General features: G+C 40.6%; 1 protein-coding gene across 5 annotated transcripts in view; it reads right to left on the bottom strand.

Annotated features, from left to right (window-relative positions):
• Window positions 1–23,803, bottom strand: part of lpp (LIM domain containing preferred translocation partner in lipoma) — a 136,625-nt gene that overhangs the window by 91,759 nt on the left and 21,063 nt on the right. For all 5 annotated transcript variants that reach the window (XM_086224835.1, XM_086224832.1, XM_086224831.1 and 2 more), the window contains one exon: window positions 23,506–23,549. The gene's annotated coding sequence lies outside the window, so the exon portion shown is untranslated. The remainder of the gene's footprint in view (window positions 1–23,505; window positions 23,550–23,803) is intronic.

Raw genomic sequence — 23,803 nt, 5'->3', positions numbered from 1 at the left:
CTTGACTGCTTGTCCTCCCTTGTAACTATAAACTTCATTATTGTTCTAAAGAACAAGTTTATGTTTCGGTCATGTGGGTACCTGAAGAATACCCACGCAGACACAGGGAGAACATGCAAACTGCACACAGAAAGGCACGGGCCGACTAGCGGATTGGAGACTCTTCTGTCTGTGAGGCGACAGTGCTAACCACAGCAGCACAGTCCGACTGAAAAACAACAAAAATGATTGAAAACTGATTTCTTTTGAAAACTCTCCTCTTGGACTGACAAAGAACATCAGCATGTGTGTGGAACTATCATACTGACATCATACCAACTGAATGGCTTCAATACTAGAGTATCAACAAATGTCTAAGGAGTAAAGTTCTCTATGTATTTTTTTAAATCATGCAAAAATGTTTTGAGAGGTACAACACTGAAATGCTGAAACTTAAGGAGCTGAAGCAGTTCTGACACTGTGAATATTCAAAGGAACTTAAGTCTAAAAACAAAAATTTGTGATGTAATGTGTATGTAATTTTTCTTCTGTTGAAATTGATTTCAACCAGTACTGAACAAAGCATCATTCAGGAAAGTCAAGCTATTGGTAAAGGTTCTGGTATTGAAAACCTCTGAAACATCCCTAATTGTCATCAATAATTTTAAAGCAGCACAATGTAATGTGTGATTTTGCAGCAGGAACAACGCCCTCTGCTGCCACCTCTGGTCACGGCAGGATGCTGGCGTATAACATCGAGGGTACGGATGCAACGGCTTCCTATGGCCTGTTCTGGATTGTTCTATTGAAGCATACTTGACCTCCTAAACTCTCCTTGTTTCATGTTCACATTAGAGAATATTTGTCTCCCATGATCCAACGGACCACACTGACAATTTATGTTAGGGACAATGCTGCTATTGTTACCCAGGGCACACAAACATGTGACTGACCTCTCGTTGCTGATGGTTTCCTATTCACGTCTGATAGCATTCCTGGGATATACTCATGTTTACCAGTCACGACAGAGTGTAGAGAATTGGACTAACAACCACTTAACTGAGGACAGCATGTACAACTGGGGGGAATGTTTCATTTTGTAACACTTAGATTTTTGGGTTAACAGCTAATGTTAGGGTTGGGTTAAGGCCGTCTTATACGGCTGCATCAAACTGATGCCACAGGCTGCAGCACAAGTAAGGAACAATGGACTGTACTTGACTTTTCTTCTGATCATTCCATCAATCAACACATGATCAGACAAGAACTACCTTTAACTTATAGGTTTCCTTTTCAGAAAAATTGTCATTTTTACTGCTAAAAGTAATAGCAACTTATTGTATTTAAGTGTCAAAACAACACTCTGTTCTCCTGAAATGAAAAGCTGCCAGCACAAATCTGTCAGGTCCGTACAGGACTGCCATTTACCAACAAAGATTAAATTTATGACTTGGCCCACATATTGATTAGCAGTTTAGTAGATTATGTATAACTGCAACAAAAAGAGCCGCTATAAAACTCCTCGGGTGACACTTAGTTCGCTTTACTACTGGTGACCTATTTTAGACTCAGAAAACGCTGCCACCGTGATGCCGGGACATGTAACGTTAGCAGCTGCTGCTTCACACGGACAAACCTTCAATTTGCATTGAAGACTTTCTGTTGTTGAGTAATTTGAGGAATTGATTCACCTCAAGGTTGCAGCATAAGCAAACACGCTGTAAGCTTCTACTTCACCTGCCTAGAAGAGTATGCAACACCATCTCCTCCTCGGACCTGAGATCTTTTTCCAATGTTGCAGTTGTTTTGATAACATCTGCCACCATTGTTTGAAGCACACAAACTCTTCAGCAGGATACATGCAGCATCACACAACCATATTAGCACGGCCAGATGCACACAACGGCGTAGGTTCCTTATGTAGGCCCCAGCATACTCTGTAGACCAAACGCACACGAGTATAAATCAGCCCGGGGCAGGTTGGTTTCTAGGTGATGAATGTAAGTCTATGTAAATACCCCCCAGAACAAATTATACCTGTTCAGACCAGGGAACATAAGTATCCGATGCTGAGGTGTACAGGTGTGAATGCATTCAGACTTGAGTGACTTGAGGGTGATTTAGCATTTCATTCCAAAAAAGCTTTTAAATAACCACATCGGAGTCAGATTAGATTAAATTGATGCAGCACATGTGACGGGACACTGTAACCCTGCAGAGAAGCAAAGTGTACTTCAGTACGTATTATTTATTGACTGCATTCTGTCTGCTCCTTTCTATCAAGCAGACTGGAAGGAGGGACAGAATACACCTGGATCAGCTTATGACAGACAGATACAGCCAGAGTTTTTCATTTCATACTGTGCGAGGAAAACAAGTGACCCTGAGGGAACGAACGAACACACACACACACATGCACACACGCACGCACGCACGCACACACACACACAGTAAAAGTATACCATATGTCTTTTATTTGTTCTTTTCAATGAGCATATTCATAAGCCCTACCATGGAGCTCATCTCTCACACGGTTTCTCCGAGCTCAATTTAACACGATGTGGAGAGAGAGAGAGAGAGAGAGAGAGAGAGAGAGAGAGAGAGAGTCTGATGATGTGAAACAAACATGACAAGCTTTTTAGTTTATTTAACTTTGACTTAAGTCTTCTGCAAGCTCCTGCCACTTAATAAGCTAAATTATGCATTTCAGCTTTGATGTGCTCTGTGATAAAAATGAAAGACACTCCCTCATGCACAAACACACACAATAAGCGAACGCATAACACGGGAACACAGACACCGTCAAACATTCTGACAAGGTACTCACATCCACACAAAAGTGCTATAAGAGCGGCATATGGCATAGGTCGAAAGTACACATGCAGTCACAAAGAAGACCGCGTCCTCATTGAAGACTCATGAAAGGGAAGTCAATTCTGACTGCTGGGGCAGTTACAAGATGACTCACAAAGCTGTGACACCATGTTTAACAGTTTTCTTTATGGGGGCATGACAGTCAGGCTGTCTTCTCACAGCTGCTTCGCTGCACTTTTACAGCTGTCATTGAGGAACTGCTGCAGGTGTTTCTGCAGCATTAATCTTTTATATCCACCAAGGAAACTATCAAACAAAACCATCCAAAGAGGACCACAGAGAGTACTGAATACTAACATACACTGTCAGGGTTCAGAGATTTTGGAAAAGCATGACATGCTTTCTAGAAAATATCCTTTGTGACTGGGAGACTGAGTTGTATGTTGAAAACCCACAAAACTGCCAGAGTAGATTTCAGGATGCTAGCGTCTATACCTTCCACCTGCTGTGGCCCTGAAACAATGCTGAGAAGAGCAAAACACAGTCATTTTGTGTGCCAGACAAGACTTAAAGCCACTATAAAGCTCAGAGGAACTTGAGAGTTGGGTGATTATATATACAGTATGATTACAGCAAGTTTATCAATACAAAGCTAAAGGGAATAATTCAGGGTTGACACGCTCACACTGTTGATCACGTTTAGAGGACATTTCTGTGAATGTTGGTTGGAGTGGTGACTCTGTGGGGACAGGGAATTGACATTCTTGCCCCTCCTTCATTACCACCAGTGACAAAACCTTGAGTGAGGTCACAGCCGCGGAACTGGTTTTACTGGGTGTGAATATGTCACTGTGATCAGGAAGAATGTGGCTTTCTGGACCCACTTTTGAACACCACTACTGACACTGAAGTCAGCCCCAGCTGCAGCTTCATCTGGCAGTGAAGAGGGGGCTTGGGGGCCAATCATGGCCCAATCAGCTGTTCCCGACCTGCTGTCTAACATCCACATGAATGCTATGCGAACACTGAGATTGTGGGGTGGCGATTGGCTCTGTACACTGTGAGCACACATCAACAGGGAGGTTTGGCTTTGCGTCACAACGGTGTGAGTAGGTGTTAAATAACATTTTGAAAATCATACAGTGGATGCCCAGATTAAGAAAGGAAACGCTACGACAGGCAAACATCTTCTGAAAACTTTTACCCACATCATCAGTGCCATGAAGAGAAGGGTGGCCAGTGCCACTTACACAGCTCCTAAAATTCATACGCAATAGTGAACTAAAAATCAGGAGCACAATTATACTTCATGTCTTCTACCTTGGTCTTTGTCCCATGAGTAGATTTCAGCTAAAACTACAAAGCCTTTGGTTCAATGGGCACCAATCAAAACATCACTTCAAAAAGACACTGCAGAGATGAGGATGGAAATACTCTTTGCTGGCAGATTTTTCAAACAGAATAGAGGGCTGGTAGGCGACTGGGATAAGCACTTACAGTTCGTGACGCAACGAACGAGGATCAGCCACGCGTATGAAACTGCTTTAAAAATTAAAGGCTCCCATCTGCAAGAGGTCGCTACAGAGTCTTCGCAGGATTGGACTTGCTATGCTTTAGAAGGCTGGTTGAATGGCTGAACAGGTTAATGCGACATTACACAAACAAGCGCTTGCTCCCGACATTCCACTGTTTAGAAACAGGGAAGAGCAAAGAGTTCAAGTGGTCACTATGGATCCTGAAATGTTTTGTGAAGAGGGGTAAATATTTGAAAGTGACAGAAGACTGACACTGTGCCATGTGCTGACATATTAATAAAAGCAAAAAGCTGTTCTGGACCTCTTTCAAGTGTTGAAAATTTAATACTGGGAGTGCAATACTAGTGTCAGGGCATCAGAGGACTGGGCAAGTCAAACATCATGTTCTGAAACATAGCCACTGCAAACAGTGCAGCTCCAAGACAAGCTCTCAAGAGCACCTCAGGAGCAACAACTGTGATTAAATCAGTGGCCTTTATATCAAAATACAGCTTCCTGTCAATCACCGTAGCCTCAACGTACTTTCATCATGTAGACATCCTTCAGACCGATGACCATAAACTCAGTAATTACTTTAAAAATCCTTGTGAGTATAAAACACCTACTGCTGCAGCCTCAGTGGCAATTTGCTGAAATCATCCGGATATTCCCTGCTAGTCTTAATCATGCAGTGGCCGGGAAAATTCCAGCCGTTTACACGCAACCAAAATAAGATTTTGATGCATGTAAATGAGAGACAGTAAGAATCTACATATTTATTGCTGTAAAACATCTAGGGTGTGGATCAAGTAGAGTAAAACACTACCATTAAGCCCCAGCACAGTGAGAGGTCCCGCTAAGTCCCCAGAAGGATATAAGAAGAGGACCGTATTAAAAAAGTAAAGGAAAAAGGGGGGAATAAAGCTTTGAGGCTCACATTAGGTTAGGCTACAGCAAAAAAAAAAACCCAACATATCTGTCAAAAGCTGCACAAAAGCCTGGAGGTGACAAAAGAAGGAACTTAGAGAGGAATGTAATCTTTTAATCTGTTTTTTGTTGTTGTTGTTTTTGTTGTTGTTTTAATTGCAGATGTCAAGCTGTTTCTGATTGGAACCAAACTTTTGCAGCTGGAAAACACATCATCCCTGTCTATTGATTACAAATCACTTTCAGTGTAAAAAACAACAATAACAACAACAACAACAACAATAGTGAAAAGTGTTGCACCAGCTAGTCTCTCTGCGCTACCATGAACCAGAAGTGTGGTTTTATTTTTTTTGCCCAAAATAAAGTGGTAATGCAGGAAGCTATACTATTATGTACGATTAAAAAAGAGATGAAGAAAGATCATTGATGTAGCTTTGCAAACGCTGAAGGAAAGGTTTGTCTTCCAGGTTTTCAGGACAATTCCTCTATTCTTCAACTGCAGCGCAACTTCTTTTTGGTGTTGAAATGATCAAAGTGGGCAAAAATGACACTCATTAAACTAGTCCAATATTGAAACAGTGGCAACTAGAAGTTAGTTTTACATGAAAGGTCCATGGGTAAACCGATTAGTCTAGTTGTTTTTAAAATGTCAAAAGACTGAGAATGTTAATTAGATCAGTTCAACAAGGGACAAAGGACTGTTTTCATCCTCTTAACTTGAAAATCGACAACCACAATCAATAAAGAAGGACAAAAAATATATATTGATTCGGAGGGCTGAGAAAATGTGAATAAAAAGTTAAACAGATTCCATTATGAGCATGATTCAGCTAAAAAGGAAAAAAAAAAGTTTCCTTACAGTGTGAGGCCAAATATTGATTTCTAAATTCACTGAACACTGTTACATCTCCTGCCGATTTCTGAAAAACACTGAGAAGATCTGTGGAAGCCCACGACTGGAAATGTATTTTGTTAATTTTTTGATCTCTGGAATCAAACAGTGTACTACTTACACTGGCGGACAAGTTTCCAGTGAAACTGCAGTTTCAGGTGGGTCTGGACTTGCTGTGACAGAAAAGGTCTCCTGAGGTTTTGTTCCACGGCCGTGAAGCACTGTCACCTCTAACACCAACACCCATCCATTCTGTCTCAACACTTCTTTCCAAGTCACATGCTGTAAGTCAATCCTTGCACCATTACGGGCCACTTAACACAAACCAGTCATGACAACAGGAGTGAGGAGAGCCAGGAGCCAAAATCACCAACTGTGAAGAAGCTCAGTGAAGACGAGGGTCTCCATCACAACTCATTGTGTCTAGTCTAAGACGGACCGTGTCACTGGGTGAAAGGAGGCTGATTGACTGGGAGGTTCTCAGGCAGCAAGTGTTCCCCAGGGAAGCAATAACAACAGCAACAAAGGTGACTTGTCTATTTATAATAACAGCAGAGCAACAATGTATTCTTTGTTTCATGTGCTAGCTAATGCTATCTACATACAGATATTTGATAAACGAATTGTCAATCGCTCCAATTGCTTTTGACAGGAGGCAGCGTTTTGAGTTTTAAATTGGAGATTACTCTTCCTTCAACTGAGGAATGTTTATAGAACGTGGGTTACGGTCTATCTGGTGCACCTGGCTCGCACAGACAGGCCTCCGTTTGTCAGTAGAGGCCAGAGAGATTCCGCACCACACCATGTGTGCAGGGAGCACTCTAATATTCTGTGTAAAGACTCTCATAATGAGGCTAATTACACAAAGGGATAATATGAAGGTTAATCAAATGATAAACACAGCAAATGCAGATTTGTTTTCCCCATTAGCTATTGTGAAGACCCCAACCGGCTGATAACCATTACAAATGAGATTCTCAACTGTGACTACTACAAAGAGCAACAACCCCACCCCCACCCACCCCGACACCCTGCACCATCTCCCATCTCCCTGAGCACAGCCGGAGAAGAAGAAGAAAAAAACATGTAGCGTAGCGCATAGGAGGTGGCTTTCATTTAAGATGCCGTGTGAAATATAAAAGGGCTGTGAAATAACTTCACCTTAAATAAATTGACTGTGTTTATTGTGCTTTTATTGAAAGAACATTTTGTATCTAGTCAGGACTTCTGTTCACAATATTTCCCCCGCTCTCTTGATGAGTATGTTTAATGTTGTCTGGATATTATCTCTCACTGCGTTTACAGTCCAATTCTATTTAGCGCAGGAGTTATTGACAGAAATTTAGTCTTTCCAAAACATCAAATACAATTTGACTTGGAGTGAACGTTCCTTATTTTATTGAGGGTTTCACACTGACTCGGTGGGATATTCCCACAGCTGCACCACACATTAACGCTTCATTTGGAAAATGACCTTAACCATCTGAATATGGCGTGCATGTAAACATAGTGATTGTGGGACAAAGTACATCTCTGTCTCTTTTGTGACCAAAAAAAAGTGCAGGGAGCAGGGTTGCTTTAGATGTTAATGATAACTTTGATGGCTCTTTTTGGTGAGTGTGAGTGTGTGTGTGTGTGTGTGTGTGTGTGTGTGTGTGGGGGGGGGGGGGGTATACTTTTCTGGTCCACGTTGCAACTCCTTTTTTTTTAATCTGTGCTAATAAACTGCGCGTATTAACATTCAAACACAGTAAAAAGAAGCTCACAGAGGAAGTTTGAAGGGTGACAGAACTTCGACTGATCAAACGTGCTTTTGTGCTGAATCACTTGAGGAAATAAATACCACATATCCCACAAGATAATGGCGATGATGTGAAAAGTAAAACTTCCCAAAAAAATCCGCATGAGTCTTTCAACAGCTGTTGAGCAGTTTACTTGAGTTGTTGGCCTTTGCTCCCTAATGACAGCAGAGCAACTTTTCTGTAAATATATGTGAATCTGACTTTAATACTGACTGACAGCTTGTATTGGCTTGGGATGTATCAAATAGAAGTGGATGGTTTGCATGACTGGAGTATGTGCTCCTTGATACTGCGAGTGGTGAGATGCGACGTCTCAGGAGTTTATCTTATCTGAGTCTCAGGAGGTTACTGACTGACAGCTGTAAATATGTCACAACACAAGCATAACCATCTCCCGCATACCTCTGTGGTGGATGGAAGAAATATTTGCATCAACAATAAACAAGGAAAAATCTGTGTATTCTATATTTTCAGTAAATCAGGGGAAAATGACAAAGGCTTTCACCTGATAATAGTTGTTAATCATTCACTCCTGAATGAGAATGAGACACCCCAGGATGAATTCATGACACTGGAGCTGTAAAATTCAATATAAGCAGGATTGAAAAAGAGTACAAAGCATTCCATTAAATAAAAGGAAAGACTATGTCAATTTAACAAAAAAGGAAAAGAGAAAGTTTTCAAAATTTTGCTAAAAAAATTTTTGTTAATGGAAGTAAAATCCAGCAGACATCTCTCAGAAGTGAGAGAAAAGCTGCAGCAAAAACGTGTTAGAATTTAAGAAGAAAGATATGCAAAATGTATTAAACGTAGATGGCTTTGTTCAATGCAGCACATCCCACAGAGCATATATTACAGTAAAAATACTCCTGAGCAATGAGAACATATTTGCAAGCATTTAATCATCAATAAACCACAGCTGCAGATGAGCCAAACACTGAATTGCTGCCAATCTGACAAGCATCCATACAATAGTGGTCGACAGTATGGATTTATCAGAAGAACATGTGTGTTTCTGTTGAAATAAGCCTACTTTACTACCACTTTAAACAATAAAAACAATGTGAACATGCATAAACAAGTGAAACATCTTCAATTAATTCACACCATCGCCTGCTGACCATCCCGACGAGCTCTATGACTCCTCCAGCGTGTTCCGAGTCTCCTGCCGGAACACGCTGCAGCACGATGTTTGACCCCCCTCTCATGTACAGAGGACACACATTTCAGCTGACTGTATCTGTTGTTTTACTCCTTCACCAAAGCTTTCAACCATAGGTGTCTCTGGACCCTAGTGGTGGAACATGAATCAACTAGGAATTTTCTTTAAATGTTAAAACAATTAAACTGCAAAATGTGTTGAAATAAGAGGCTCATTGGGATCCTGTCATATCAACTGCCTGACTTGAGGACACCGAGAACAGATTTCAGGGTATCCCACAGATTCATCAACTTTCAGAGCACCGTGTGTTTACCAAAGCAGAGGATTACCTAACGTCAACCGTAAAAAAAAAAAAAAAAACAAACAAAAAAAACAGCATTGGTTTGGAAACATATGGACGATAATAATGAGCAAATACTGAATATTCAGCTACTGTTTATGCAGAGAAATATTTGGATAATACAATGAATGCCTCAGTTCTTTTAAGTTTTTCTCTGGCTAAAAGTAGTCAAGAGAATTCATCTCTAGCGATCATTTTTAGGGGGATATCCACATCGGATGGAGGCACTTTCAGCTCTCGTAAAATGTGGTGGGTATTTTTCTCTATTTTATTACATTTTTTGAAAAAAAAACCCCAAAACAACCAATTGATTAATCAATGAAATGCATATGAATCAATTATGAGGGCAGTTTCTCATGACAGTATGGGTGCGACTGCCCCTGGATACTGCATCTCTGTCACAGCACAAATAAATCATGAGCGTGATGAGTGATTTAGCTGAACAGCTCGGGGAAACTGTTGGTCCTTCCCTCCGAAAACGCCAATCAGCTGTTTAGTGCCGCTGATGGCCTGAAATTAAAATGGAACGATGACAAAGAAGAGCCATTATTCAACACTGGCCTGTAGCTACACGTGTCAATCAGGGATAGGTAGCTAATAAGTGCTTTGGTTTTGGAAGGAGACTGGGGCAAAGTCAACAAAGTAAAGCTTATCTGGAAGGGACCAACAGTGAGCGAGTGAGGGGAGCTGGGGATCAAACATCACATCAGCCATCATTCATCTGACACACTTTATCCCAGGGCTTCTTATCACAGCAAAAGAAAACTCATCAGGCAACAGGGTGACTTTTTTGTTGTCGCTACCTGCACGGGCAGAAGTGTGTGTGTCAGGGGAGGATTAGTACAGTATCATCTTCAACATTGATGTGTTAATTGACGCCTTTCATTTGGAAAAGAACACTTGATGTTGAGAAGCAACTCTCGGCGGGGTCCGCTGATGAGCTGATACCGGAGTGTTTGTTCACTGTGATAGAGGCCGTCTTTCTAAAGATGAATGATGAAGCAACGTGGTGGCGACTGAGCAGACTTGGATGGTAATTAACACATTGCTGGGCGTTTTCATGGACAGTCTGCGATGCAAGTTGAGGTGATAATAAAGTTGACTGGGGTTTCTCTAGAAAAACACAAGGCTCTCTAAACACTTTCTCAAATGTAATTTATGAAGACACGGGCTGCCTGGAATCCACGTCTCATGAGAAAATTATGAATTGCAAGAGGACACATTTTACCATTGGACTGCGTTAATTATGATCCTGAACTCACAAACAACTCAAGCGTCTGACCATACGAGTACAACTGCTCGCACTGATGAGGACTCCAGCCATGAAATACGAGGCAAGCGTGTGATTTGGGGGAACAAACTGTCAGCTGTGTGTGTCTTTATAATTGTATGTGCAGTGTAGCAGCTGTAAATCAGTTTTGAATACATGTTTATTCAAAAAATTATGGTTATGGGATGGACTATAATCTCACACCATTTTTAATGAGGTTTAAAATACATGCAGACCCATTTTTGTTCACCGCTATCATGTGATGACAACTTACAGTCGGGCTTTATGTGTTCAAATCATTTGAATGAATGGACATATAAGAAAAACTTTCAACTAACGAAGTTCTGTTTTTGTATTATTAGTCATTTAAAGGAACAGACCAAGTCTTTAGAAAGAACGTTCATCATCCACCAGACCGCTAGTTAGCTTAGCTGCAATGAACGCTCGCGGCCACATCTAAACTCAAAAAACTTTCTCTGAAATGTATGTTTGTTATTGTGTTGTTTATTAGTTATAAAGCTTTTTACATTTTTTTACACTGCTTTATCATCAAAGCATTTTCACTGATTATTATTGTGGCTACTGCTGCACTTATGTGTTGTATTTTTAGCTTCTTGTGCTGTATGTACATGCCTACTGTCCGAAACAATTACTTGGGACTAATAAAAATACAAACTGATTGACTGATCAATTGATTGAAAGCAAAATAAAGCTTTCAGGGCTTTAACTTTAGGTCATGAGTGTGCAGTCATGAAGGATTCATGTTGGCTGCAGCAACAAAAGTGAGCGATGTCAAATTAAAGCTGATTAAATGTTAATTATTTCATTTGAGGTGAATAAAAGAGAGCAAAGCAGCAACACAAGTTATGAAGAGGTCTTGACAATGCTTCCTCTGTCAGCTTCTTACCACACCACTTTTAAAAAAACACACATACACACAAAACCCACTAACACCCACTAACATCTGTCTTTTGTCTTGCAGGAAAGGGTACAATCAGCATTCATGGCTGGGTCAAAAGGCTCTACAGTAGTCGCGGGTAAACCACTGCCGCAGGCACACTGAGACTGAGCCGCGCTCTGGGCTGCAAGAGCGAGCACAGACCTGAAATAAGTTTGATAAACACACATTCACCCAAGCGGATCTCTGCTGTTACACTCCTGTTTTTTCACGTGTAGAGTAGGAACTGGTACACAAAGTACCTTTAACATATAAGAAACTGTTTAGGGCCTCTAAGATGTAGCAAAGTGAAAAGGCATTCCTTGCAGTCATGCAACGGACTTGGACTGAGACAAATATGTGTGTGGTTTTCCCTCCATGCAGGGTGTCTGAGGAGAACTGTTCTGTGCTGCAGAACTGTTTAGAGCAGGGACAAAGCTGAGTGAAAGTAGTTGTAAACAGGATGTTTTTGGTAATGCGACTGATGACCAGATGCAACCAAGTAACATCAACACGAACAATGTTGTTATTCAGCATGGCTCAATAACAACACTGGTTGAAACCAAACTGAAGACGGATGAATACAAAGCACCATGTAAACACAGAGGAAAGTCCGGGAAGGTATAATCCCTGCACTGTAAGACTGGTGGATTAGCGGAATTCTGGATTTTTCACAGTGTCTGCCATATGCTGCTGTAGTGACACCTTTCTCAGTCACTGAAGACGCTTAAATCCTTCCGTAATGAAACCACATCATAGTTCTACAGAAAAACGCTCCTTCAATTAATAAGGAAACTGCCATCAGATATCAAGGAAACTTTCATTTCAAACCTTTATCTAAATTAGGAGTCTGTTGGAGTAAATGGAGATATTTCCTGTGAAACTGTAGTCTGAGATTTATTTTTATATCACAGGTATTGAGCTGTTATTTCAGCGTTGAACACACTTGATCCTCCACTGCTACAATGAGCACTGCATCTATCCCCTTATTCAAACTTGTATTGGGTTTTGGCTTGGGGACATAATCCCTTCCCCGGCTCACTCACTGGCAGAGCCACATGGAATCAACTCATCAATAACACTTTGTTTACAGAATACAGATGACTTTGCTGGAGAATCCCCTTAGCAGCACAGGATATAAAGACATGAATTGAGCGTAAGCTCATGACTATTTCATCTGAGCTTCTTTAAGTACCTGAGCTACCACTTACGCAATTGCAGCAGACAGAGATTTTACATTGCGTTTGTATCCAAATCATTTCAATTTGGGCCTGGTCCGATGAAAGAGGCTGAAAAACGGCCAGGGAGCTTTAGCCCTTTGTCTTGACTTGCAGGTAATGCTTCACTGGTGCACGGGCCTGCTGGGTTGGCAGCTTCAGTGTTGTTTCCTCCACCTGCCCCACATTCTGCAGCACTGGACTACCAGACCACAGTACATAACAATGAGAAGCTTTAGGCCCATAACGTCCTTGTGTCACACTAAGCCAGGGTTTCCTCATACTCTCTTTAAGACACAAAAGACCAGTGGCTACGCTCACTACAAGAGTCTCAGCAACTGTGGCAGACTCTTACAAGTCTAACAGGAAAAAGGAGCTGGACTACAAGTCTACATCTGAAGGCTTTATAATACTCTTAAAAGTTTCTATATTAGAGTTGTTTTGTCAGTACAATTAACACTGTGGTGTAACTGTGTGAATCAAAATCTAAACCAGAGAGACTTCTCCCAAAACAGACGACACTGTTACACACTTCTGCGATGAAGAGATAGCAGCAAAGATGTGTTTTGTTTAGGCTGAGAAGCTCTGCAGTCGACTGAGTGAATTAATTCGATTTAGTTTTTTAAAGAAATCAGAGAGCAGGCGAGGATCTACAGAAATAGTCATGGGGCAAGAGGGTGGCATGGAGACATTAAAGGGGGGCAGAAGGTCATGAGCAGTGAAGGCTAGGCTACTTAGAGCCTGAGCAGAGTGGCACTATACCACCTCAGATTAAACTTTGTCTGTTTCCCTTTGAAAGGTGTGGCAGAAGTTAAAAAGTCAGTTTTACTTTCAGATGAGCACGTATATGGATATTTGGTTTTCTTTGGAATATCATTTAAATCAAAAACCTTACTGAGTGGCAAATGAACAAAAAATAATGTAATTTACTGAGCGTAAAGAGCATCATTGGTGCTAAAATGTGGCCACAACATTTTTTAATAATGAATGTTTCATTTCACCCAAGTTATATTTTTTTAATAGTCATCATTGTTAATAATAGTCTTCAACTTCTCCCTGAATGTTGTGGAAACTTTGATTAGATGTGAGTGAGCTAGTTAGACACATTGTGCAATAAAGCTATAGCACCAGATAAAGCACATTGTTATTTTCATCTATTGTCCTTAGACGCATATTGCACTTATCCATAAACATATAACAATAATGATACACAATACTAACATATAGTCTTTATACTCATGATTGGTCCTTAATGAGAAAATGACTGTTTTTTAACCATTAGCAGACATAAGAGCGCCACATTCTCTTGTATTTGTCCGTCTTGTATTCCATTGTTTTGTAGAAGTTCATTGTTTCCCTGCATTACTCTCAGTGCTTGTGAAATAAGTGATCAATAACCATATCAAATGGAAGCTTTCTTTAAGGGTTTAAATGGCTCCTAGGCAGAGACCTGCATACAGTCCATGTTCACCTACGTTTACACCGGCATTGCTGATGATCCCGGATAGCCAGAGTCTATTCAGCGATGTTGATTAAACAATAAAAGTCCTTTTCTGTGAGCCTGTATTGAGAACGTGTTGACAGCTGAAACTCTCTCTGGTACTGAGCTTTGAATGCACTGTCACTGCACTGCTGACTAATGTGTCTCTTTGTTGGGGGCTTCGGGGAGAGTGATTCCAGTGCCTTTTAAACTGGGTGTTTTTTGCATGACTGATGTGAAATTTGGGCATGTTTGTCTGCGGAATGAGCATTTTCAGAGATGTTGGTAGCTGCAGGCAATTCTGAGACACATGTAAGCACCAGTGAATATTTGGGTTTACTCAGGTTTAATCCGTCGCTCACACAATCAAGGAAGAGTCACTACAAAACAAAACAACCCAGGCAATATCCATCTGCAGCTGTTCTACAACTCTATTAGTGCAATTTAGCAATCCTACGCACACAAAGCAGGAAAACGTTGCTGTACGTGGCCACCACCAGCATGACGCAAGGGATGGCTAGCAGGAGCAGGGTCAAACTGGTCTGGGACCAGCCTGTTGGGGAAGGGGGGATTGAACTGAGGGTATCCAGCTGGACATCAGAGGTTCACTTTTTTTAAATGCCAACCAACTATAACTTTCCAAATGTTTGAATTATATTGTCCAAAACTGGGAGAGCAGCTGTGGCAGTGGGATGTTATTAGGGTTTAAAACACCCCCCACCCCCCTTTCTAAAGGAAAACAACGAATCCTGTTGACTGAAAGCATCTGTGCAGCATCAGCCTCGGTCCTAGTGCCCAGTTGTTTGGTTTCTTTTTTAATCTTTCTCTTCTCACTGCTCACTCTGCAGCATTATGACCCTCGCTGACACCCAAAGGAGATTAATTGAAAAGCAAAGTTGAACAAGTTGTTTTTGGAAGGCTTTAGCTTTAATTGACTCACCATTGCTGTTTATCTGCTCCAATCCGAGGCTGCTCACTGGCCCATCTAAAGAGGGTATCTATATCAACCTCTTAATCACTCTGGGGTTGACTTAATCTAATCTGTCCATCCTAAGCTTGTCTTATTTACTCATTTGCTGCAATTCACTTTCCTCCTAGAGGATGATCGCAGCTCAGCTGTACATCATCCTGCGCTCCAGATTTGTCGTCTACTGTGTAAACACGTTGCTTGAGAGTAAACATCAAACTTAAATGCAGAGCTTTGAGTTTCAGGTGCAACTGCATGACATCAAGTATGATACAACATTCAGGGTTCCTACAAGTTTCAACAAGTCCAATTTAAGACCTTTGAAAACCTTTTTTAAGACTTTTTGAATGAAATTTTAGACCCATTCGTGACACCATATGATAGCTTTTGGTCATCAATGGAATGGTGGGATTTGCTTCCCAACACCCACAATTCTTGTTGTGGTGCTGAACCAAGTAGATCTATACATGAAAAAAGAATCTCCAATGATGCATGCCAGCCCTGACCAATTTGAAAAAAAGACAGATACAGAATTCTCAATTTCACCATTCAGGCATTGGCATTGAAAAATGAACACTACCACACCCCTTCCCTACAGAGAATGCAACTGGAGTAGGGGAGTGAATTGAAAAGGAAAAAAAATAAATAAATTTGAAAAAAGTGATATGTTGTATTGCGGTACCAGGAACCTGGGCAGCGGTGGCGGAGACCTGGGCCGCTGGAGAAGGTCGAGGCATAGCAGCAGGAGATGATGTAAGATATCTGGCTCGATGCAGCCTCTTACTTGTGTCTCATGTTAACCGGACTTCGCGTGCGACTCCAGGGCCTTTATCCCTAATGTTCCCAGTTGAACATTGTTTTTGCACAAAGCAGCTGAAAGTGTTAAGGTCATCTCTGTCTCTCTCTGTGCATCTTTCACTTCCCTGTGTTTTCATTCTGTGGACTGCTACAACACAATTACAGAGACATGATCCAATGCCAATCATGAAAAGCAGGCAAGACTGAGATCTTTTCTGCCTCCCCTGCATTCAGTACCAGGGACAGCGCCACACAGCTCGATGAAAATTGTCTAAATCCATCAGTCGCCAACATGGAAAACCAGCAGAAAGCTACACTGACTCTTCTATTTCTGTCTATGTTGTTGTTGGCTTTTTGTTTTCTTTTTTTCTAGCTTTCTAAAGTTTCCCTACAGCTTAAATTGTGGGCCAGAAAAAAAAAGGGAATTTAACTTACTGGGTTAAAGTGATGTTAAATAATTTAGGGTTTAAAAAAATAAGTTCAGATACGTGCCAAAATCCAATGATTCCATACATGCGATAAAAATAACACATTCTCGATTTTTTTTCGGACACTTGTCTTCTACCAAGGCAACATGGGGCCAGAGTCAATCATTTTTGAGATTTCTATGGAAATGTTTACCATATAGTTACTGCAAGAACACAGCTGCCACAGATAAAGCTCAGCATAGCCAAGAGCCGTAGTCGGGATTTAGGAAACATTAAGGATCTCTTCAAATGAATTCGAGCCAGCTCTGAAAAAAAGTTATTAAAATAAAAAGGCAGGGAGGCAACCTCACTGCATTGGAAAAGATTTTGTAGAACATTGATCTGGGATCATGCATCACAAGGTAGAACAAAAAAATAAAAAGATTCCTCATTAACCCCACATTTCCATCGATTATTCACACCCATTCCTACCACATACACACCACTAACTTACCCAGTATTGTCACTTACTTATTTCCTGGAAAACATTTTAAAATGTTGAAGACCCATCCTGCCCTCAGGGGCATATTCTAACTGCAAATCCAATAAAATGCTTTCAGTTACTGGCCTATGAACTCACTAACTTGATGCCAACTCCCACATTCTTTTCCACTTTCTTCCTAACCCTTTAGTCAAAGAGAAATAAAGTATCTGGAGTTGATCTTCCTGAGCTTCCCCTCGTTCACTTCCTAAACAGCAGAAACTCCTCAGTCATGTACAGAGAAGACGAGGAAAAGCATGAGAAAACAAGCAGGCAGAATATAAAACAATATATTACCCCTGTGACATGACTGCACTGCCAGCGTCATTCATCCAAATCTGCCAAATCTGATGTTAATGAGGTGCAAAATCCCATGATAACATCCGCCACAACAGAGCAATCACGGCTATTTGTTTAGCACCGCTTGCAAATGTGAAACACTTCAGGCAGCATGTAAGCAAACACTGCAATATTTATTCATGATCATTTGTCCTCCAATCAGGCAAATCTTGGACTTTCCCTGAGACTACTCCATGTCACTGAAGCATGCTGACACCCAGCTTGTATCTTAACTAACAGAATGACTTCAGTGTTTCTCTCTGGCATTTCAAGATGCATTACTCTGGTACAGCGTGTTCCATTTGGACGTTTTTGAGCCAGTATCCAGGCAAAGAAATATAAACTAAATATGTATGTAAAACTGAAAATGACTCCAAGGAGACGTTCAAAGAGTTGAGAGATTACGTGCCACAAATACGTTCTGTGGACTTGATTTTCAGGCAATGACTATGTAACGGAAGCATACAGAAAAACATATTTTTGGAATGATATGTTTTTCTTTTCAGTTCAGGTCCATACATACAGTAGCTGTTGAGATTTTCAGGATGGAAAAGCTTGGATGAAAATGTGAGGAACAGCATGAATCAAAACCAGGACCAGTATTTATCTAAGAGATGTGAAGGGAAGTAGGCTGGTATTAAGTTGTATTCAAAAGCAGGGATGTTGAAAGAGAAATGTGAAGACAAAATTTCCTTAAAAAAAAAAAAAGGAAAAATCATAATATAATGTGCACGGTGCGTTCCCCTGAGAGTCCAGCAAATACTGGAGGATTTGTCCTTTTAAATTAAGCCCCTGTATGTTAAAAAAAAAGAGGAAAAAAAAGAAATGAGTCTATGCAAATCATGCCTATATAGCTCCAGTCAGGCCCAACAAAGCGTTAAGCATTAGAAATTCAACAGTGAAGCTAAACTGTTCTTGAAATTCAGCTGGCCGCCAGCCCCACGAGTCAGCCGCTGATTTGATGTGAGCTTCATGAATCTGGCCCCAACACACCAACCGAGAGCCAGGAATCCAAACTTGGCAAGTGGAAGTTTTCATTGCCACTGTGGCCAAGGCATCTGAGATGGTCTCTCACTCCACTGCTATGCTACTGTCATGCTTTTATGTTGAAGGCGTAACACCTTTAAGCACTTGTTATCGTATCTATTTGGGGCTGTGTATTTTGCTCAGAAATCAGAGGGTGTATATCTTGTAGAAGTTATTGTGTGTACATGGGCACAAAAGCTGTTTTATTCCAAGGTTAATAAGATGCATTTAGCTGTGTTTAGCACTCACTACATAATTGCTCGCATTTTTCTTTGCTTATACAGTATCATGCTCAAATGTCTTAAGGCTTTTAGAGCAACTGAAAGAACAAATAAATGATGAAACTCGCTGGATAAAGTGCTTTTTTTTTTTAAACATCCTCTAACAGTTAACACTCTCAACGACCCCAGAAATGTCCAGAAACGGAGAGACCGCTTCTGTTTAAGAGAGAATGAAGAAACCCAAATCATGCTCTCTGTAATAAAGTCAAAAAGGTAAAGGATTTCGCACCAAACTGAACAACTCGAGACTGAGAATGTCTTGCTGTGAGAAATAATATAGACACTGTCTGTATGAATGAACCAAGACCAGGCAGGCTCAGCAATCCAGTCCTGATCGATGATGGCCTGCTTCAATCTGATCGGTCAAATTCTGACTGAGGAAGAACCACAAGAATATTGTAGCGCTGTTGGTGAAAACCTTGGAAAAGATCACACAGCTGCTTCAGCATACAAAAGACAAAGTGATTTACTATCAGTGACGCTTCAAACACATAACCTATCTGGAAAAGGTATCAAACACTGTAGTTTCCATGGCGATTTTCTACAAAGCATGTTACTACAAAAAAACAAAAAAAAAACAACTATCATTACAGATGTGAACAAGTGCTAGTCGACACAACAGAGGCATTTAAAGACAAGAAGTTCACTTTAATAAATGTAAAGGCCTAACATACATGTCACGACAGTGTGTGTGTGGGGGGGGGGGGGGATGGGGCGGTAGCGAGTAATTGAGACTCTTGACTCCGTCAAGATTCCTAAGAATAATTCTCTGAACACCATTTCTTGAGAAACAACAAAATCATAATAGATTATACTAAGGTGATTTTATTAGCCACCGATCCAAGGTTTGACACGGCCGATATTGTTCTCTGACATTTTGAAAAGGCTATTTTGGACAACAGTAAGGTTTAAAAAAAAAAAAAAAAAGACTACATATAGTTCCCACATGGAGAACGTGTGAGAGCTCAGCCAGTCTGAAACGGCCATGATTTCTTATGATGAACATGCCAGTCAAACTGTAAAATGCATAAACGAGTGCATGCAGCAGTGTGCACCGATGGGTGGGGGTGGTACCATCCAGATCACTCTGCACCCTCAGAATTACAATACTTGTTTTCAACAACTTGTTTTCTTCTTCACCGTCAGTTTGTCAGATTTCTTATTTCTACCGACTAAATGTTGAAATGCCAATGAAATGCACCTCTCTATATCTGCAATGGACCCAGTGCCATGTACTGATGTGTGGACACTCGTGCTGCGTGGCTTGTGTGTTCTCAAAGAGGCACAGGTTGTTTGTTCACGTCTTCCTTGTTTTGTTAATTTCTTTCAATAACACAAAATGGTTGAATTCTGTTCAGTAGACTTCTATGTTGACTCGTATGAGAGGAAGTGCCTGTCATGCGTGTACATGTTTGGATAGATTAGGGTCTCTCTTAGAAGACAAAACTGAGTGTATCATGGAAGCCAAAGGAGGAAGTGAAAGCTTCTTGGACCAGCTGTTTTTAAAATCACTGAAGAAAAGCTCAAGTTCCCACTTGAGCACCCTTCCATCTGTTAAAAATATATATTGAATCTCATTATTTAACAACACCTCAAATCTGCTGACGTTGCTTCCTGCTGAGTGCACTCAGTGCATCCTGATAAAGGTCTGTTCATGGGGCTGTAACTTCTGATTCAAGTCGATGGCTTCGAGGAGGTTCAAATGATACTAGTAGTTGTTGCAGATGCTTGAGGCCGGAGAGAGGGGGGAATTATGGGAAGTAACTGACCTGATCACACACACGTTTGGGTGCAGGGCCAAAAAAAAAAAATGAATGAATAAATAAAACAACCACTCCAGACTGCTCTATTAAACACACAATGAAAGCATGACTAAAACACGACTGAAATTATATCTTAAATCAATTACGCAGAGCACTATTAGTGTTATCAGGACATGCAAACATCAGTTTGATGCGAACTTCTCTGCAGCTTATCAGAAACAAAAAGGCGGCTCATCGGCAGATAAAGGCAGAATCACTGTAAGCTTAACTAGTGTACCTAATGCATATTTAACATGCAGTAATGAGGTCTGCAAGCACTTCATTATTGACAACAGTTTTTAGTTGGTTTAAAGCCCTCTTCCTGTTGGCGCTGTCATTACTGTACGACCTAAAAAAAAAAAAAACGTAATTACCTTATTTTCTGTTTCTTTAAATGACGCTGGCAGCTCCCTATTGAGGTTACCATTTTTTTTATGTCACATGTGCAAGAGTGCTTAATGTGAATTAGACACCTTCTATCACGGTACTGGCTGAGCACCATGTGAACGACACAAAAGTACTCTGTTCAAAGTCTTCTTTGTTACTTGGAAAATTCACATTAGCCTCAAAACATTTTGTCATTTCCTTTGTCCCTGTTACTTCATCCCTGTGTCACATTCATGATTTTTTTTTTTCTTGGCCAATATTCCAAGATCAAAGAGACAATTAAGAGTTGCTACATGATAGATCCATTTCAGGGATGGTCTCGACTGAACAGCAAACATCTGGCTTACTTCTTTTTAGAGGACGTTGAAAAAGCGAACTGGGATTAAGAGGCTACTGTTTTTCTAATCATTTCCAAAAACACATGATCTGTTTTTCCTCATGGCCAAGCCTAATTATATTAATCAATCCTCTATCATGGGAACACACTTCACATATTTAGACGAAGTGTTACACAACCCTCTGCCCTTTTAGCCAAATTTCCACAATGAAAAAACAAAAACAAAAAAACGAAACAAAACCCATAACCCGGCTGGGAAATTTCAACTGGATCAACTTCTATGTATTTTGAAGCTACTTCAAGAGGTTGCATTTCATTTTAAATGCAAACATTTGTATTGCAGAAAGCATCATTTTGTATCGAGTAAAACTGTTTTCAACCCAAGACAATGAAAATGAAGAAAATATAAAATAACAATACAACGCTCTTACTGTGTTTATTAAGTCTTGTTCCCAGCTGCCATGTTGTCTTTTTTTTTGGGGGGGGGGGGGGGGTGGAAGTAGGAGCGGTTTTTGGTGTCCCTAATGACAATCACCCAGAGGTACAAGATAACATTGTTAATACTGCTAATCACGCAGCGCTAGACAGAGGGCACTTCTGTGTCGACGGCCCCCATGATGTGGGAACAAAAATGCTTAATTGATTTTTTTACAAACATAATTAAAAACTGAAGGGGAAGGAAGACCCAAAATTCAAAAAGTTGAGACAAAAACCAAACCATCATGTTCTCTCTGTCGATCTCTGCCCTACAGTAATGCCAAAGATGCATCAGTTCAAGGGTATTAAACCGTTTGCAAAGCTTTGAGTGTTCCAGGGAACACAGTGACCTCAATTATTGTGAAAAAGAAGACTAAGTTGACAGGTAAAACTGAAGAAATGATCATGTAGAGTCTAAGTAAGTGACCAAGAAGCCAACAAGAGAGCTTTGCAAGTCCTGAGCAAAGACGATCTCAGCACTCATCATCCATCAGTCAAGTCTTTATGGTCGAGTGGTTCGATGGAAGCCACTCTTGAGGAAAAGGCTCGGTGTTTGCCAAACAGCTTTTAAAGGACTCAGAGAGCATAAGAAAAAGATTTAGTGGTCTGATGAGGCAATAATTAAACTCATTGGGCAGGACTCCAAGTACTATGTCTGGCACAGCAAATACCTGGCTGGTGCTACTCATCACATGGCTAATAGCATTCCTACGGTGCTTCTCAGTGGCAGCAACAGAGAGACCAGTCCGAGTCGAGGGTAGGATGAAGGACGACGCCAAATCCAAAGAGGAGGCCGAACGGCCCCAGAATGAGGACCTGAAGCTGGACTAGTCTCTCACTGTCCTCAGGGTGACCCCGCCTCGCAGAACATCTGTAAGGGGGCTGGGGATGGAAGTTTACTAACCCTTCTCACCCAGCATGAGAGAGCATGAGAGAATCTGCCAGGAAGAATAGAATCCAGGTGTGTAGAGAAGACTCACAGCTGTCACTGCTGCCAAAGGGGCCTCCACGCAGACCTCAGCAAAGGGTCGGAATACTTGGGTACATTTTTTAAATATTTGCAAGATTTCTAAAAACATTTTGACATTATTGTTTATTGGGTGCAGAATAATGGCAGAACTTCTCCCGCTTTAATTTACAACACAATAAAATGTGGTGAAGGTGAAGGGGTTTGAATGTTTCCTGAAGCGACTGTATCAAAGCTGTTTATAGAGTTAAGAACAACCTATTGAAATAAACACAAACAAAAGAAATATAAAAAGTAGTCCTTCTGCCTGAGAATCAATAAGGAGATTAATGAAAAATTATTACAATAACAGAAATATGCAACTGGATTATTTTGTAGTAATCTTGTAGGAATTGTAAGTACCAGTTTGGTACAGAAAAATATTAGAGAAGAACAGGAACATCTTAATATTTTCTCCTTCGATTAATTTGCTTTACAAGGGGGTTTCTTTCAAATCAGAACAATGAAGCAATTCTGAATGAAGAATTTCAAAAGAACGACCTGATCTGCTGTGTGTAACATGTAATGAGATTAAATTTTTAATAAATTAAAAAATCATCTTTAAAAGAGCATAAAAAATGTGCTATATTGCCAGCATTGTTAGTTAATATTAGTATGTTGTCGTCTTCTCTAAAATAGAAAGACGTGAAATGAAAACTTAATATTTCAAGACAAAGATAAGCAGAGAAAACAACTAAAACTGTAAGGCTCTGATTTATACTTGTGGTCACAGAGGAGGCTATTATCTGTGAATATGCTCAACTGAAGTTAGACGAAGAAGAAAAAAGAGGTCAAATACATACCAAAACTTTACACAAGCAATGGTGGGGAAGTCAGGATCACACACCTGAAAAAGAACACAAAACACAGTCAGTGTGCGGCTCTCAAACAGAAGAAGGAACAATTTAAATGGAACATCACAGTTCACAGACAGATCTGAAGCGATCCGGTGTGAACTGTCCAATCTCAGGCTGCAGCGGTTTGGTTTCTCCATTCTCCTGTCTTTCATTTAATTGTTTACTTTCAGAAAGTTACCATTAAAGTGCAGCACTAACTCCTAAAGTGAAACGCTAACTTTTGACTGCAGGGGATACATTCAAA

The sequence above is a fragment of the Aulostomus chinensis genome, chromosome 14 (genome assembly GCF_037954235.1).
Source record: "Aulostomus chinensis isolate RoL2024-O1b breed Wild chromosome 14, RoL_Achi_v1.0, whole genome shotgun sequence".
Taxonomy (NCBI): domain Eukaryota; kingdom Metazoa; phylum Chordata; class Actinopteri; order Syngnathiformes; family Aulostomidae; genus Aulostomus; species Aulostomus chinensis.
This window is presented reverse-complemented; position numbering and strand designations above follow the sequence as displayed.